Here is a 17,605-nt window from a genome sequence, read left to right as displayed (position 1 = left end):
TTCGATGAAAAAACTGTATTAACTTGTGTTAAACTGCAACATGGATCTTTTATTGTTATTATTATAGAAAATCTGCATATTTCTGAGAATTTTCTTTTCTGTTTCTTTGTTTGCATTACTCTTTCCAACTACATGCCATGATTTGATCTGCCACACTGATGTGGTAAAGTAAATCATCTGACAGCTATATAAGGTATAAAAAAAAATTATTAACTCGTTTACAAATCCAAACTTACTGCATTTCTGAACATTTTCTTCTGTTTCTTTGCATAACTCTTTTCAACTACATGCCATGGTTTGAGCCGTCACAATGTCAAACGTGGTAATACACCATAATACTGTTCATTTGTGGTACATTGCAGCATGGTTTATTATTCAGAAAAATCACTATATATCTGAATATTTTCTTCGCTGTTTCTTATTTTACATGATTCTTTCTACATGCCATGTTTGAGCCATCACAATGGCAGACTTGGTGAAAAATGGCAGCAATAAAAGGTAAGCCCAGTCTCATGAATGAAATATCAAGTTTTATCTGAATACATCAAAAAAATTCTTATATTCTGGAAAATCATTATATTTCTGACCATATTCTTCTGTTTCTTTCTTTGCATGACTCTTTCCAAATGCCACGGTTTGAGCCAACACAATGGCAAACATGATAAGACTTAGCAACAAAAGGAGAGTCCAGCCTGAATGTTTTACATACTGAATATTATACATACATACATACATATAAATAAACTATAAATTATTCTTATATTCTGGAATGTCGCTGTATTTCTGAACAGGTTCTTCTCTCTTTTCCTTTCTTTGCTCGACTCTTTCTAATTACATGACTTGGTATGTATCGTCACAATGGCAAAAATGTTAAGAAATGTCATGTGACAACATCAAAAACCTGTATTAGCTTACAACATAAATATTTGATTGTGAAAATCAATGTATTTCTGAGCATGTTCTTCAGTTTCTTTATTTTCATGACTCTTTCCATCTACATGCCACGGTCTGAGCCATCACAGTGGTGAATATGGTAAGACAGATAACCTGACAGCAATAAATGTTAAAGGGTTTCTCCACCCCAAAATGAAAATGTTGTCATTAATCACTTACCCCCATGTCATTCCAAACCCGTAAAAGCTTCATTCGTCTGTGGAATACAATTGAAGATATTTTGGATGAAAACCGGGAGGCTTGTGACTGCAAATTAAATTACACTATCAAGGTCCAGAAAAGTATGAAAAGCATCGTCAGAATAGTCCATCTGCCATCAGTGGTTCAACCGTAACGGTATGAAGCGACAAGAATACGTTTTGTATGCGAATAAAACAAAAATAACGACTTCATCAACAGTTTGTCTCCTCTGTGTCTCTCCACATCAACGTAGCACACTTTTGGAGTATATTAGCTGAACGCAGGCAGCTTACACTTTTCATAGAGTAAATGACTAAATTTTCATTTTGGGGTGGAGTATCCCTTTAAGTAAAACCTAAATATAAATAAAACAAAACAAAAAAATAAAATAAAATGCATATATTATTATTATTTTTTTTTTATGATAATCACCATGTCCAATCATGATATTCTGTTTCTTTGTTCGCATGACAGTGCCATCTATATGCCACGCTTTGAGCCATCACAATAGTGAATATGTTAAGAAAGATCACATGACAGCAATAATCAGTGCTCGAAGTGGGCCATTACACCGTAGTGAACTTCTATATTTCAATCTTTATAGAGTTTTAGAGTGTGCCCTTTATCTGTTTATATATAGACAATAAATAAATCAAACTACCCAAGAGAGGGAACTATGTGAATTATTTCTCTTCCAGACGATGCATGTGAAAACAAGCAGAGTCAGGCTAAGCTTTCCTATTGCCAGACCATCTCTGCAAATGCCAATGAGAACTTCCATAATTCCCCCACCACGGATGTGCACACACACACACACACACACACACACACACACACACACACACACGTTTACTTAGCTATCTAAAAGGGGACATTACATAGAGTTCTATTGTATTTATATACATATACACTTTTAACCTAACCCACCCTTAACCCTCACAGAAATTTAAAAAAAAACCTTTGTTTACTTTATTTTTATACCATAAATATGGTTAAGTAGGCACACACACACAAACACACACACATGCACAAACACACACACACATGCATGCACTCAAAATAGTGTTGTTCTCTATAAGCATACTGTGACATGAGAAGGTACTGAACTGAGAAAGAAGAAAAAAGAAAAGTAAGTGGGAATCCTTTAAAGGCAGCAACTCTGAGGCTTTAAAATCAACATTTTCCATGGAAACAGTTTCTCAGGACAGCAGGATGCAACTCTAACAAGCTGGATTTTGGGGTTGCACTAAAACCAGTGTGAAACATATGTGATTTATGCAAAACTAAACTCTCAAATATATAATCAGTCAATCCTTAAGTTAAAAATGAGGAAAGATGTTTCATTTAAACTAAATGTCATGCATCATCTTAACACTCCTGGTAACAAACATTAATCCAACTGTTTAGGGTTAGTCAGGAAAACTGAGTCATTCTACTGCGGTTTACAGGCAAAACAAAGATCAAGCCTTTCATTCATAGGCCTGTCTGTGATTTCACTGGCTACACATTCAAACTTGCAATTACAGCATGTCTTGTTTTCTCAACTCACATCATCTGCTGGGATTTTCCGAACAGGTGAACTACTCACGATTCTGTGAACTGTCTAGATTTTTTGACAAATCTTAGTGCCACGTGTTAAGGTAGTGTGTCATGCATAAGGTTAAAGGATATGTTTAGGGGAAAAGAGGCAAGCCACCACAAACCTCTCTTGCAACAGATGAGAACATGGGTGGGAAAATTATCCGTCACCTCGGGTTGTTTTCACAACACTTTTAATTGTGATGTTATGACAAAGTGCACCCTATTTCATCAAGAATGTGCAGGAAATGCCACACATTGTTATACAGTATAACTTTTCACTCAAACATCCAAGTGTTTCAAGATAGAAAGTGAGTTTCAAGTGGGGAAACCTGGTTCTTTTTAAAATAACATAAAAAAGCTGTTCAAAAGTAAATAAATAAAAAGAAAAAAGAAAAATATGTTTTTAGTCTTATCCTTGTTTTGTCTTTTTTTTTTACAAAACGTTTTAAGTCAATTCGAGTCCTTCTTGGAAGTTTTCTGAAGCCCCCTAGTGGACCTAGGACCCCATAAGAGCCACAGATCTATCCAAACATTTAAATATGACATCAAGATGTCACTCCAGGTTTGTCATAAATGACTTCAAATGTCATTGGTTATTATGTGCACTGTGACCATTCATCATTGACGTCAAATCCCCTGCAACACATCTTGACATATCATATTTTAATATACATAAATACAACTAATGTATTACAAATAATGATTCTATTCTAAGGCTATCATACACCGTTAGAATAAATTACATATTGTAGTGATTTTCTTTTTCTTTTTTTGCTTCACAGAAGAAAATACATACAGATTTGGAACAACATGGTGGTAAATAGCGATGACAGAATTTTCATCTGTTCAATTTCCCATCTCTAAAGAGCTCACTGTTTTTTCTCATTCAAAGAAAATACTATCTTTATACACTGATAAGAAAAATACAACAACACCTGGAAAAGACAGTAAAAGTGCAAAAAAACAGGGAACGAAAGACAGATGAAGGCTGCCAGAGAAAGAGTAACCTTGTCACAATGGATGAGCAGAGGGGAGGTAACCTTGACAACAACAAATCAGGTGCAGGGATTAAGGCAGGAGCAGAGATGAGATTATGAGGCCAGGTGAAAAACACCAATACACCAGCACATCTGTGTGTGCGCGCGTGTGTGTGTGTATGAGATGAGCAATAGAGAAACACACACACACACACACACACACCTCATTTATGGAGCCCATAAACACTCCTGAGTCTCACCTCACAGACAGCAAATGAGCACATTTATCAAAGCACACTGAAAGAACACAGAGCCTGTGAGAGAGCTGTCCTCGCTCTGTCCACAGAGGATCGATAGGCCAATAGACTAGGGAAGAGGATGACAGCAGAGGTCAAGCATTGAGGCAGCCTGTATGGTCATGACACAGCTTTCGACTAATCGAAACCTTTCATTTATTTAATTATTTTATTTTTGTGGACAGTTCATTTGAAAGAGACTACGACAAAGTGCTCAAAAAACAAACAAGTTTTTTCAGCTGGTTCTGAACAGTTTATTCACAAATCAAAGTTCATCTCAGTGTCTCACACACACCTGTTCCCCTCAAATTGTGTGTGTTCTAGTGCTAGGCCTGGTTCTCTGCTAATGGTTAAGTGGAACCTTTTTTTTTCTGGCCTGGATCCTTGATTTCCAGAACAGTTTGAAAATTGACAGCAACCAGACATCAAGCCTTTGCACAGTGGACTTCAGTGATCTGGTCACAATGATTCTACAGTTGAAAGTTTACTGGTTGTAAAAAAAATCACCATTGAATAATAACTAACTTAAATTAAATCAGTTTCTCACAAAAAGCCATTTTTTTCCCATTCAGACTAACTGCAGATCATAGTGCCTGCTTTTATGAGCTTTTGTGAGCTTAAAAGGATAGTTTACCAAAAAAATTTAAATGCTGTCATCATTTGCTTACTCTCATGTTGTTATAAACCTGCATGGCTTTCTTTCTTCTGCTGAACAAACACACAAAAATGACCAAACAGTTCTGCCGACCATAGACTTCAACTGTATGGACCAACACACACACACACACACACGCTTCACTATCCTTTTTGGGGACTCTCCATAGGTATAATGGTTTTTATACTGTACAAATTGTATTTTCTACTGCCCAACACCAACCCTAAACCTAAACCTAGCCCTCACAGAAAACTTTCTGCTTTTTTACAATCTCAAATAAACTCATTCTGTATCATTTATAAGCTTCTGTACCCTTGTGGGATTCCTAATAGGGATGGGCATTTTGGGTAATTTCTCATTTCGATCATCAATAGGTTTCAAAAACGATCAATCGATTAATCGGGGGTAGTGCTTGTGCGGGGACGGGGCATGGACATAATGGATATAATGGATATAATGAAAAAAATCTGAAGATTGTTATGAAAATGAATGTTAAAAATGAAAATATGACATGAAAACCTGTCTATGAAAACATGAACACATGATTAGGACATGTTAGATTATGATTATAATGAAGCAATGTTATTAATAAAGAAGCATCTAGAAAGAAATAGCTGCCTGAGGTGAAGAGTAACTTTATATCAATAAACTGATGCTAATTCAATGACACATCCTATGATAAATCAGATTACAACTTTACAATATTACAACTTGTTTCAGCACAATAGGATGCTAAGTTATGCTTTAAACAGAAAGAGAGAGAGAGCGCGAGCTCGTGCTGTGATACGTTTTGATGACAGCACGCTGAAAGATGGGCAGGACAGAATTTAATATAGATTTCTATAAAGTTCTCATTATAAATGTACGCCATATTTGTGCTATATTTTCATCTACGTTATGAAGTGTATTAGTTGTAATTAAGTATTATTTTTAATTTATTAAGTTTTAGGTTATTAAGTTTATTAAGTTTTATTTTCCATAAATTCATAAATGACCTGCGCCATATGAATTGAATTATGCCCACAAATATGACAAAAAAAGCTCGGCTGAATTATTATAACATCAGTAATAAAGTAATAATACTAATACTAATAAAACATCTAAAAGCAATATAATCATTATCGGGCATTGCATTTGAGCATGAAACTAAATCACTGATATGCAGCGCTTTCAGCATGTAATAAATGTTAATGTTAATTAATCAGATGTTAGCTATTACAACTTTCATCTGAAAAGAAATTGCCAATGCAGATGTGAACTTGACCGAAAGTGTAACTCGGATCGCACTTTAAAAACACAGAAGTACAATAAATTCACATTCTTAGACTACGTTAATGTCACTATTGTTATTTATTATTAGAATGTATTCTAATATTTCAGCAATATTTTGTATTCAATTTGCACTTTCTGATCAACCAAAATTTTATTTAACAGCATGAAAATCACTGATGATTATCGCTAAATAACTGAATTCAATTTAAATTAAAGCTGCAAGCAGCGATGAACGGGCCCTCGCACCCGGGCTCACCGGCAGCGAGTGGCTTTAGTTAATAGGTGAACGGTGAGAAATATGCGTTTAAACTCATAAATATAAGTAGAATATATCAATGTTTATTCCATATATGTGCCAATCTTCCTGTTGCCAGCAGGTGGCGCTATCATTATAATGGAATATTGGCCTTCAGATGTGTTCAGGGCAGGACTTTTATCGAACATGTGAGGTTTGGGGAGGATTGGACATTTTATGCCTGAGTTACAACAACATCCTATTTCATGGCGAAACAATGAAATTTGTCAGGCCGCCATGGACACGCCCTTTAACGAAACCTCAAGATCTTCGCAATTTAAGATCGCAAAAGGCTTTAGATTACACTGACCAAGTTTGGTGTTGATCTGAATAAATATCTAGGAGGAGTTCGTTAAAGTACAACCCCTGAAAATGGCCAAAACAACACTAATTTTGAAGAGAAAATTCGAAATAACTGACTTCCTGTTGGGATTCGGACTTCGTACCAAGAGACTTTTTCGTAGATATTGGTGTGTTACATGTGTGTACCGATTTTTGTACATGTACGTGAAACATAGCTCAAGGCGCACTCCGTTTAAAGTGTATACGCACTCCGTTGAAAGTGTATAGGTGGCGCTATTGAGCCATTTTGCCACACTCGATGGAATATTGGCCTTCAGATCTGTTCAGGCCAGGACCCTTATCACACAAGTGAAGTTTGGGCAAGATCGGACATTTTATGCCTGAGTTATAACATCTTTTATTCCCATGGCGAGACATCGAACTTCATCACGGCGCCATGGACACACCTTTTAACAAAAACTCAAGATCTTCACAACTAAACATCACACAGGTCTTTAGATTAGACTGACCACAAAAAATACATTGATGTCATAAAATTTCTAGGAGTAGTTTGTCGCAGTGTAAAATATGTAACTTCCTGTTGCCAATAGGTGGCGCTATGACTATAACTGAATATTGGCATGTAGATCTGTTCAGGTCAAGAGTCTTATCCAACATGTGAAGTTTGGGGCAGATTGGACATTGTATGTCTGAGTTACAGCAACTTCCTTTTTCATGGCGAAACATCGAAATTTGTCAGGCCGCCATGGACCCGCCCTTTAACGAAACCTCAAGTCCTTCGCAATTTATTATCGCAAAGGGCTTTAGATTACACTGACCAAGTTTGGTGTTGATCTGAATAAATCTCTAGGAGGAGTTCGTTAAAGTACAACCCCTGAAAATGGCAAAAACAACAGCAATTTTGAAGGGAAAATTCAAAATAACCGACTTCCTGTTGGAATCCGGATTTCGTACCAACAGACTTTTTTGTAGGTATTGGAGTGTTACATGTGTGTACCAATTTTTGTACATGTACGTGAAACATAGCTCGAGGCGCACTCCGTTGAAAGTGTATAGGTGGCGCTATAGAGCCATTCTGCCACACCCGGTGGAATATTGGCCTGAAGATCTGTTCAGGCCAGGACTCTTATCACACATGTGAAGTTTGGGGAAGATCGGACATCTTATGCCTGAGTTATAACATCTTTTATTCGCATGGCGAGACATCGAACTTCGTCGCGGCGCCATGAACAAGCCTTTTAACGAAAACTCAAGATCTTCACAACTGAACATTGCACAGGCCTTTAGATTAGACTGACCACAAAAAAGACATTGATGTCATAAAATTTCTAGGAGTAGTTCGTCGCAGCGTAAAATATGTCACTTCCTGTTGCCAATAGGTGGCGCTATGACTATAACTGAATATGGGCATGTCAATCTGTTCAGGTTCGGAGTCTCATCAAACATGCGAAGTTTGGGGCAGATTGGTCATTGTATGTGTGAGTTATAGCAACTTCATTTTTCATGGCGAATCATCGAAATTCGCCAGGCCGCCACGGACACGCCCTTCAACGAAAAGTCAGGATCTTCGCAATTTAACATCGCAAAGGCCTTTAGATTAGGCATACCAAATTTGGTGTTGATTTGAAGAACTCTCTAGGAGGAGTTCGTTAAAATACAACACATGGAAATGACCAAAATTACACAAAATATGCTCATAATATTAAAAATAACCGACTTCCTGTTGGGTTTAGAATTTCGCTCCAAGAGTCTTTTTTGTAGGTATTGGTGTGTTACATATGTGTGCCAATTTTCGTGCATGTACGTGAAACATAGCTGGAAGGCTGTTGATTTTCTTGGTATAGGTGGCGCTGTCGAGCCATTTTGCCACACCCTCTTCTGAATCCTATATCAGACGAAAATTTTCACCAGGTTTGACGAGTGTGCAAAGTTTCATGACTTTTTGAGCATGTTAAAGCCCTCAAAAATGTGATTCATTCGGGAGAAGAAGAAGAAGAAGAAGAATAATAATAAATATAGCTGCAAGCAGCGATGGCGGGCTCAAGCCACCAATGCCATCGCCAGCCCGGTGGCATCAGGTAAAGTGTGCCCAGCGGGCACATGCATTCATAATATCCCTCTGGCAGTGAGGTTTTAAAGGATATGGCAGTTAAAGGGTTAATCCGAATCATCTAGACTTTAAAATTACATTCACAGAACAATATATATATATATATATATATATATATATATATATATATATATATATATAATATATATATATATATTTATAACTTTAGTAACACTTTACAATAAGATTTCATTTATAAACATTATGTTAACATGAACATTCATTCATGTCAGTTAATATTCCAAACTTAAACATTAAAACATTGTTTTATTGTGATTTTTTTCCAAGAACATTTTACCAATTCCAAACCATATCAATCTTAATAACTACCATTATTTTTATTTAATCATTTATAAGTGCTATACAATAGTCCAGGAAAGCTGGAAGAGAAAAACACTTTATATTCATGTGTGTAGAATTATTAGGCATGTTTTCTTTTGCAGATGGAATGCGCTAAAAAAGAGTTTTAACTCAAACTGTAAAGTCGAAAATTATGAAATACCCATGAGAAATATCAAACACAAATGCAATACAGAAATGGATAAGTTAAGACTTGACCATTATACAAAAAATGCTGACTGGGTCATGAGGTCAGAAAAGAAGAAGAAAAAAACAGGTCAAGAAGAACTGACAAAAAGAATTGCAAAATAATTAGGAATTAATGTGAAGATTAATTTTTAGTCAATTCTGCAAGACAGACTTTCAGGAAAGGAGGTGGAATAAAAATGAGCTCCTAAATCTTAATCCCGGATTCTGGAAGATATATTCCTCAAACCATCGGACAAGAGTAGTTGGTGCTGGTCCTTCACGAGTCACTATAATCTGTTCATGCCTATATATAAAGTCTTAATATATAGTATTTCACAATACTTCATGGTATTCTAATTAAATCATTTTTTGGAATCTTAGATTTCTCAGAACCTGACACATTGTAATTCTGAGACTCCAGGAAAGTGGCAGTTCTGTAAAATGTTGGCACTGGAGACTAAATGCTCCCTGATAGTTTCACACCTAATTCACTTAACACACACACACACACACACACACACACACACACATTACCCACAGTGACAGTGGGACTGAGTGACATCAGATTTATGATAGTTTTTTAATTTTCTATCATCCATATAGTGTTGTATAGTCATGAAACTATGCATATTTCCTCAGAATGACTTGTCTTCTATGTGTACATTTTTTTGAAGTGTTTAGAAGCTGCACTTTAAAAAAATAAAAGACATTTACTGGTTACTTTTTTACTGTTATTTCAAAAAATCACCACGACAAATCCATTCAAGCTATCCAAAATTCATTCGCATCTGTTCTGTAACATAAATTCTTTAAACAGTGGTAAAAGAGGATGTGGTGCTGAACCTTCAAGAGTCACTCAAAACGTATCTGTCCATAAAGCTTATAAAGAATTATTCTTAATATACAGTTCACAATACTTCAGCTTGTTATTCTAATTAAGTGAGGGTCATTTTATCAGTAAAATACATAAAATTCATATTATTTTTCTTTGAAAGATTTCTATAAATGATTTAAATCATACTTGTTTCTACAATAATTATTTAAAAGTAATCCTATAGCTCCATCAGGTGGCCATTATTGGTACTAAGAATTGCAAGCTTCATTTATAAGTTATGATAGTTTTAATTTTTTGCTGGCTCTTGAAAATGATAAAGCTTTGAAACTTACTGTGGTTCCTTCAAATGATGACTTCTACGTATATAAAAAATTATGAAGAGTTTGGAATGAAAAAATTTAAAGATATAGTAAAATAACTATTGTATTTTTTTATGTTACTTTAATAAATTGCTATGGCCACACCATTTAAGGTGTCCTAAACCCATTCGCAATTTAACATCTTCAGTATATTGGATTCATGTTAAAAAAAAAGTTTGGTGTGAACTACTTGTGTCTTCTTGGAGGAGTATGAATTCATTTACAGGCTGATTTTATCATAAATCCACAATAGAATTTCTGAGTTCTGTATCAATCTGTGTTGTTGTTTGTTTATTTTTATTTTTTTATTTCTCATAGGAAGATAACTGATCCTTTACTCTCCTTTTTAATAAATGTGCTTATAAACCAAAAACAAGCTATTTATAGCTGTATTTATAAACTGCTTACTACTGACTATTAATATTGGGACAAGGCTTTATAAAGCATGAACTGACTATTTACTTTTTGAGTTTGAAATTATTATTTGCAGCACAAATAAGGTTTTTTACGATTTTTTAAAATTCCTAAAACTGTAAGAAAAGGATAAGGCCTAAGATTTCTATGTGAGTGGCTAAATTTATTTGTTTTTATAACTATAATGCATAAACTATGAAATTATACAAAATATATAAAAAAGTACAACAGTTATTGTTTTCCAATGTTTTTTAGCCTACTGCAATCATTCTAAACAGCTTGAATAAAACCTGTTAATATTTATTATAGACCACTGTAACTGTGTATAATCTAACAAACAAGTTTATTATGAAAATAAAAGTGTGTACACCAGATAAATTGGACGATAAAGAAATTGCTAACAATAGTATAATAGAGCATGTTTTAGGTTTTTAGGCGTTTAGATGCAGAAATGGACAAATCAAATGTAAAATAAAATGTAATTGATTTAATTAAATATAGATTAATTCTTGTTAGAGCAAAATAATAAATAAATAAATACGTACACACATTAAAAACGCAGCCAAGATGAATGAATTACATTTTTTATATAGATTAAAATTGAAGACAGAAGCAGCTGGTATACGCGGTCACTTAATATTCAAATCCAGTAGATCCACTTCAGATATATTTCTCAACGGTTTACGTTCACGTGGCTGTTTTCGTTTATATTCGCCAAGCTATTTTGAAATAATCTTGTCCGTGATGTGTTCGTTCTTACGACGAAAGGCAGAATCCTGCAGCTCGAGAGATATATGTTATTCTGCCAGTCGCGCTTTCAAATAGTCTTGCACACTTAAACGGGTCACAAACACCTGCATTTAGCTCTTGTAGTGTTACAATGGGTTTATTGTGTGCATTTGTGGTAATATTTTATTTAAAAAAGCTCTTAAACAAGAATAAATTCGTTTGTTTTGAGCTCGACACTGTACGCGCAGATCGGAGGCGTGATTTCATATAGGCAGCCTCAAATATTTCATTTTCACACAAACAGTTCAAAAACATCTTAATTTAGCTCTTGGTGTGTTCTAATTGGTGAATTGTGTGATATCGCCGCAATACTTTATTTTTAATAGCTATAAAACAAGAATAAACTCGTTTTTTCTGAGCTCATCATTCCAGATGCTCATGCTCAGAGCGGTGATTCATCTCTCGTGTTTCTCACGTATCACTGACCACACATCCATTATTAATGAGCCCTGACCTGATAATAATCATATATGTTGGTTTAGCTTGTCAGTGTGAATTAAATCCAAGTATTTATTTGTATTTTAACCGATTTAAAAGAGAAACTAAATCTCCGGTAATTGCACCTGTAGGGGCGCAATTTCTCTCAGACAATGGAAGTCTGAAGCACATATACTCAAACAGAGGGACAGAGTGATATGAGATGTCTGACAGTTTTTTAATTTTCTATTATCCATACAGTGTTGTAAAGTCGTGAAACTATCCATATTTACTCAGAATGACTTTTTGTCTGTATGAAAAAAGGTTTTGAAGTGTTTGGAATTTAAAAATGCAGGAAAATTAATAATTCCAGTTTTACTGTCATTAAAAAAAATCACCACGACAAAACCGTTCAAGCTATCCAAAATCCATTGGCAATTTAAGTTGTTTAAAATGTTTTGGCATCATGTAGAAAAAGTTTGGTGTGTATAGTGTTACTCTCCTCTGAGCAGTATGCATTAATTCACAACTAAATGTAAAAAAAAATCCACATTCAAATCAAAATAGCTGACTTCCTGTTGATCGTAGCTGATGACTGTGAATTAGAAAGTTGTCCGTCTTGATAAGAACAATTTTTTTACCGAGTTTGGTGTCTGTAGCTAAAACTAACCCCCCCACTTTTGACAAAAGGTGGCGCTATAGAGTGCCTCTTCCACGCCCTCTTATGAACTTTTGCCAGTGTCTAGTTATCATAAATACTGATATGTGTTCTGAGTTTGATGAAATTCTAAGCATGTTATATGCCTCAAAATCACCTGAGAAGTATTCCAGTTTGACATGTTGCCACGGCAACAATATTTTTAGCTATCCAATTTCCCCCAGCAGATTCATATCGGCTGTGTTTTAACATTATTCTGATGAAGTTTGAAGCAAATCGAGTAAAAATAAGATGCTGAATTCAAAGCATTTTGAAAATGACACACTTCCTGCTGCCAGTTGGTGGCGCTATAACTCTGACTCCTAATAGTCACATATATGTGATCGACATCATACAATGAATAATCTGATGAAGTTTGATTGAAATCAGGAAATGTATGTGGATGGTATTAGACACTTCCTGTTTCTCAATTCTCGCCATAATTTCAACGCCTCGCCACGAGCAAACCGTTCGAGATATCAAAAATCCCCTGGCAATTTTTCATCCCCAATGTCTTGAGATCATGTTGACCGAGTTTGGTGGTAAACGAGTAAAAAACCTATGACAAGTATATCAAATTCCAGAGCATGCGCTTTTTACATAACTCTAAATAGCTGACTTCCTGTTGGGCGGAGCCCAATGACATGCAATACGAAAATTGTTCGGCACAATGAGATCTATATGTGTACTGAGTTTCATATGAATATGTGCAAGTATGTGTGAGCTATACATCAACATTTATGACTGTGTTCCAGGGGGCGCCATAGAGCCCCTGTGCCACGCCCGGGTCCCAACCTCTGCAGGCTCCTAAAGGGCACAGATTCCAAAGTGTGCGCAAGTTTTCAAGAGTTTTTGAGTATGTTAGGGACCCCAAAAGCCCCCACAACTTTGACCAAAAATATGAATAATAAACCCTAAATAGCCAACTTCCTGTTGGGCGGAGCCTATGACATGCAGTACGAAAGTTGTTTGGTTTAATGAGATCTACATGTGTACCGAGTTTCATGTGTCTACGTGCAAGTATGTATGATATATGGCCCTCAGTATTCCAGGGGGCGCTGTAGAGCCCCTGTGCCACGCCCGTGTATCAGTCTCTGCCCGACCCTAATGGCCGCAGGTTCCAATCTGTGTGCCAATTTTCAAGAGTTTTCGAGCATGTTAAGGACCCCAAAAGCCCCCGTAACGTTAGAAAAAAATAATAATAATAATAATAATAATAAAAAATAATCCTAAGGAAAACAATAGGGCTCTCGCCCTCCAGGCTTGAGCCCTAATAAAAAACAAAGCAGATACAAGAGGGTCCTCGCACCTCGGTGCTCGGGCCCTAAATATATTTAAGATAAAAACTATGACAAACAGCCTTGACAAATAACATATAGGCTAATTCTACTTCCATTATTATAATTAGGCTGCAAATATATCCAATGCATTTTTATTTTATAAAGACTATTTAATTACTATTTAATTTTAATTAACTTTTTTGCTACTTTATTAAACTGGTGTTTTTTTTTTTTTTTTTTTTACAAAACATTGTCTTCCAGTACAACTTTAGCATCATATTTTAATCCAACGGTGCATCTGAAATAACCAAAATTAAAAACATAGTTTTTAAAAGATAAAGAAAAATGTTCAACAAATTTCAACCAAACAACTGCTATAAGGTGTAAAGCAGAGACCACATAGCCTAGATATTTTAACTATGGCTGCTAAAACTCAAAACTATAATAATAATATTAATTTAAAAAAATGGATATTATATTTACCTTGATCGGTGAAACTTAAAACGTTCAAACAGACATTCAAAAATACTTGTTTTCAAAAAGATGAGTCGATCTACGTGCTCAGTTGAGTGTGGCGTCTGTTCACAATTAGGCCAGTGGTGGAAAAAATTCGCTCCGCTGGAACAGATGTTACAGGAACAGCCAGGTACCACTGGGCAAGTATGCTTAGCTTTGTAAACCGATTCTCATTTACCTTCCACCACAGTCAAGGAAAATTTTAAATCCTTCTCTGTTGACGAAACTAATGGGAAGCAAATCTTTCACCACCATTTCAGACGCCAGACATCACTATGTGACTTTGGGTCCATGATTCTGACATGTCTTTTGATGCATCCTCTGGCAAGCTAACCAATCAGAACTCAGGGCGCCACCCAAAGTCCAGCCATAATCAATCAGAAAAAAAAAATATATATATAATGTGATCATCGTTTACATGATCAATCATCACTGTCGCAGTCGAGTACTCGAGTACTCACCTCTACCATTCTACAGTTTGCTTCATGTGAATCTCTAATATATATACATATATAAGATTTGAGCTATACACAATGAAGTCCTGGGTGGCATTTTATTAAGAAGAGACATTTTTAAACAGTTCATGTACACGTTCAGCAAAGGTCGGCCCAATGACCAAAAGAACTAAAAGCCAACCAAGAGCCATCAAAACAACTATTTTACAATGACCTTAAATGTCACTGCAGAGGTTCTCACCTCCAACCTCCCATTTCCTGTCTTCGACTCCATGCAGACATTCATGTGTCAGTAATTAAACATAGTATGTGACATGCTTTTTAAGGAAAGTGAGGGAGGGGAGAAAAGGATGTTCTAGAGAGGTTAATGTCAAAGGGGCAGTTAGCTGGGGCCCCTTTACCCTGACAGGGAAGGGGTGGTGCAGTGAGTTTGTGTGTGGACAACTTGTAAACAGCTGTCAGCAGGATAGCAAAATGGAGTGGAGGATCCTAATTGCTCTGTCTGTCTCTGAAAGTGATGATATTGCACTGAACAAACATCTCTCTCTTTGTGTAGATATCATGATGGCTGCCACCTCTATGAATGTAGGAAGCCATATATGTTATCAGTCAAATGTTTGGAATAATTAAGATTTTTATGTTTGTTTTTGAAAGAAGTCTTTAATGTTCACCAAGGCTGCATTTATTTGATCAAAAAACAGCAAAACAGTAAATTTGTGAAATTACAATTAACTATTCATTATTTATTTTTAACTATTAACTATTATTACCATTTAAAAGAACAGTTATTTTTGAATATATTTTACAATATAATTTATGCTTGTGTATTCAGCACAGATGCACTAAACTGATCATGTTACATATCATATTTTTGTATAACTGCTAAAAATTTAGCATTGTAATAATAAATTATAATTTATATTACAATAAAGTTTTTTTTTTGTAATAATAATATTTTTCAATATTACTACTGCATTTTAGATCAAATATATATAATACATAAAACTATTTTTTTTTTCCTCTGACCAGTTAAACTTATGACCAGTAAGTGTACATGAGCTTTAAAACAAATTAAATCAGTAGTCTTTCCTTTTTTCAATTTAATTTCCCCATGAAACGTGCATGTTGTTGATAGGAAGATTAAACAGGACGTCGAGGAAAAGATGCAACTGCCATTTGCACGGCTCATTTCCTGCCATCTGCATGTCAACTGCCTTTAGCTTGTTCAACCCAGGTGGTTAAACTATAACCATAAGTGTAACATAGAAGAATCTCCACCACAATAACAACAATAATCAACCATGCTACTATAAACACAAAACCACAGTGAAGTTTCGGGGGGCTGCAACTCACGACTATGCAAACAGCATAACAGCTCTTAGCAAACCACCATTAAACAGTAAAAAAAAAAAAAAAAAAAGTCAATGTTGTATGTTCGGCACTGGAAATTTGGGACACATTAGTCTCCACTTCACAGCCAGGAGAGTTGAGGTTGACTACACTGAACATGCACACTCAATATGCCCCAAGACACAGCTGATCGATTAGTTCACCCCTCTCCCCTGTGTGATTAACGGCTGGGAAACTAATTAGGTTTTACAATGAAAACCTTTACATTAGTGCTTCCCGCTTACACACCCTTCATGCTGAATATTTCTGAAGGCTTTGCATTTCTCACATGAAAATAGGCATTAAGTCAAACGTATCAGAGGAATGGAACTATCCTGAACTCTCATAATTGGGAAAAGAAAATCTCATAAAAATAAAATGTATATTTAAAAAATGATGCAGAAGAAGAAAAACATCCTCAGGGATCCTTCTCCATATCAGTATTTTAAAAAGTCATGTGGTGGAACCAATGCAGAGAAACAAACAAAACAGGAAATGATATCGTCATGCAAAACCCTGCAGACTCTCATGACTGTGCATCAAGGTCAATAAATATTTTCAAATATTAACCTTTTCATGTCAAGGTAAGTTTAGCTGATAATCCTGATGATGATATTCATTTATTAAAACAGTTTAAAAAAAAATAACAACAACAAAAAAATAATTTTACCTTGGAAAATACACTACTGTTTAAATGTTTGTGGTCAGTAAGGTTATTTTTATGTTTTTGGAAGAAGTGCGAACCAAGGCTGAATTAAGTTGATCCAAAAAGACAGTAAAAAACTAATTAAACTAAAACTAAAAATATTTAGGTTTTCTATAAATCATTCTAATATGATGATATGGTGCTAAGATAATATTTCTTAGTTTAATCAATAACGATGGTTTCAATATTGTGCTGCTTAATATTATTTATTTTTTATGACACTTTTAATGATCCTTTGACTAATAGAAAATTCAAAGGAACGCAGTTTATTTTTTGAAATAGAAATATTTTGTAACATTATAAATGTGTGTACTGTCATGTCTGATCAATTGTGATGTATACTTTATGGAACAAAAAAAAATTAATTTCTTACTTTTAAATAGTGAATATTTTGGAATATAATGATGTGTACATTCAAATTTATTTAAGCTGAAAAGAAAATATGTTTCATTTAAAATGTTTAGTATCCTTGAGAATAGTTTTTAAACCCATAAGAAACTGACATGAATCCAGAGAATAAAGAGTATTTCTAAGCATCTGCTTTAAACTGGACATTCTTATTTGTCATTATCTCAGGATTTCAGGATATTACAAAAT

The 17,605-nt window shown here is 35.0% G+C and overlaps 1 protein-coding gene across 2 annotated transcripts in view; it reads right to left on the bottom strand.

The window, feature by feature from the left end:
* The window catches only part of LOC128015423 (cytoplasmic protein NCK2-like), a 70,450-nt gene that overhangs the window by 15,998 nt on the left and 36,847 nt on the right, over positions 1-17,605 (bottom strand). The gene's annotated exons all lie outside the window — the stretch shown is intronic.

The sequence above is a fragment of the Carassius gibelio genome, chromosome A6, assembly GCF_023724105.1.
Source record: "Carassius gibelio isolate Cgi1373 ecotype wild population from Czech Republic chromosome A6, carGib1.2-hapl.c, whole genome shotgun sequence".
In the NCBI taxonomy this organism is placed as follows: domain Eukaryota; kingdom Metazoa; phylum Chordata; class Actinopteri; order Cypriniformes; family Cyprinidae; genus Carassius; species Carassius gibelio.
The sequence above is the reverse complement of the archived record's forward strand: the minus strand, read 5'-3'. Positions and strand labels throughout refer to the sequence as shown.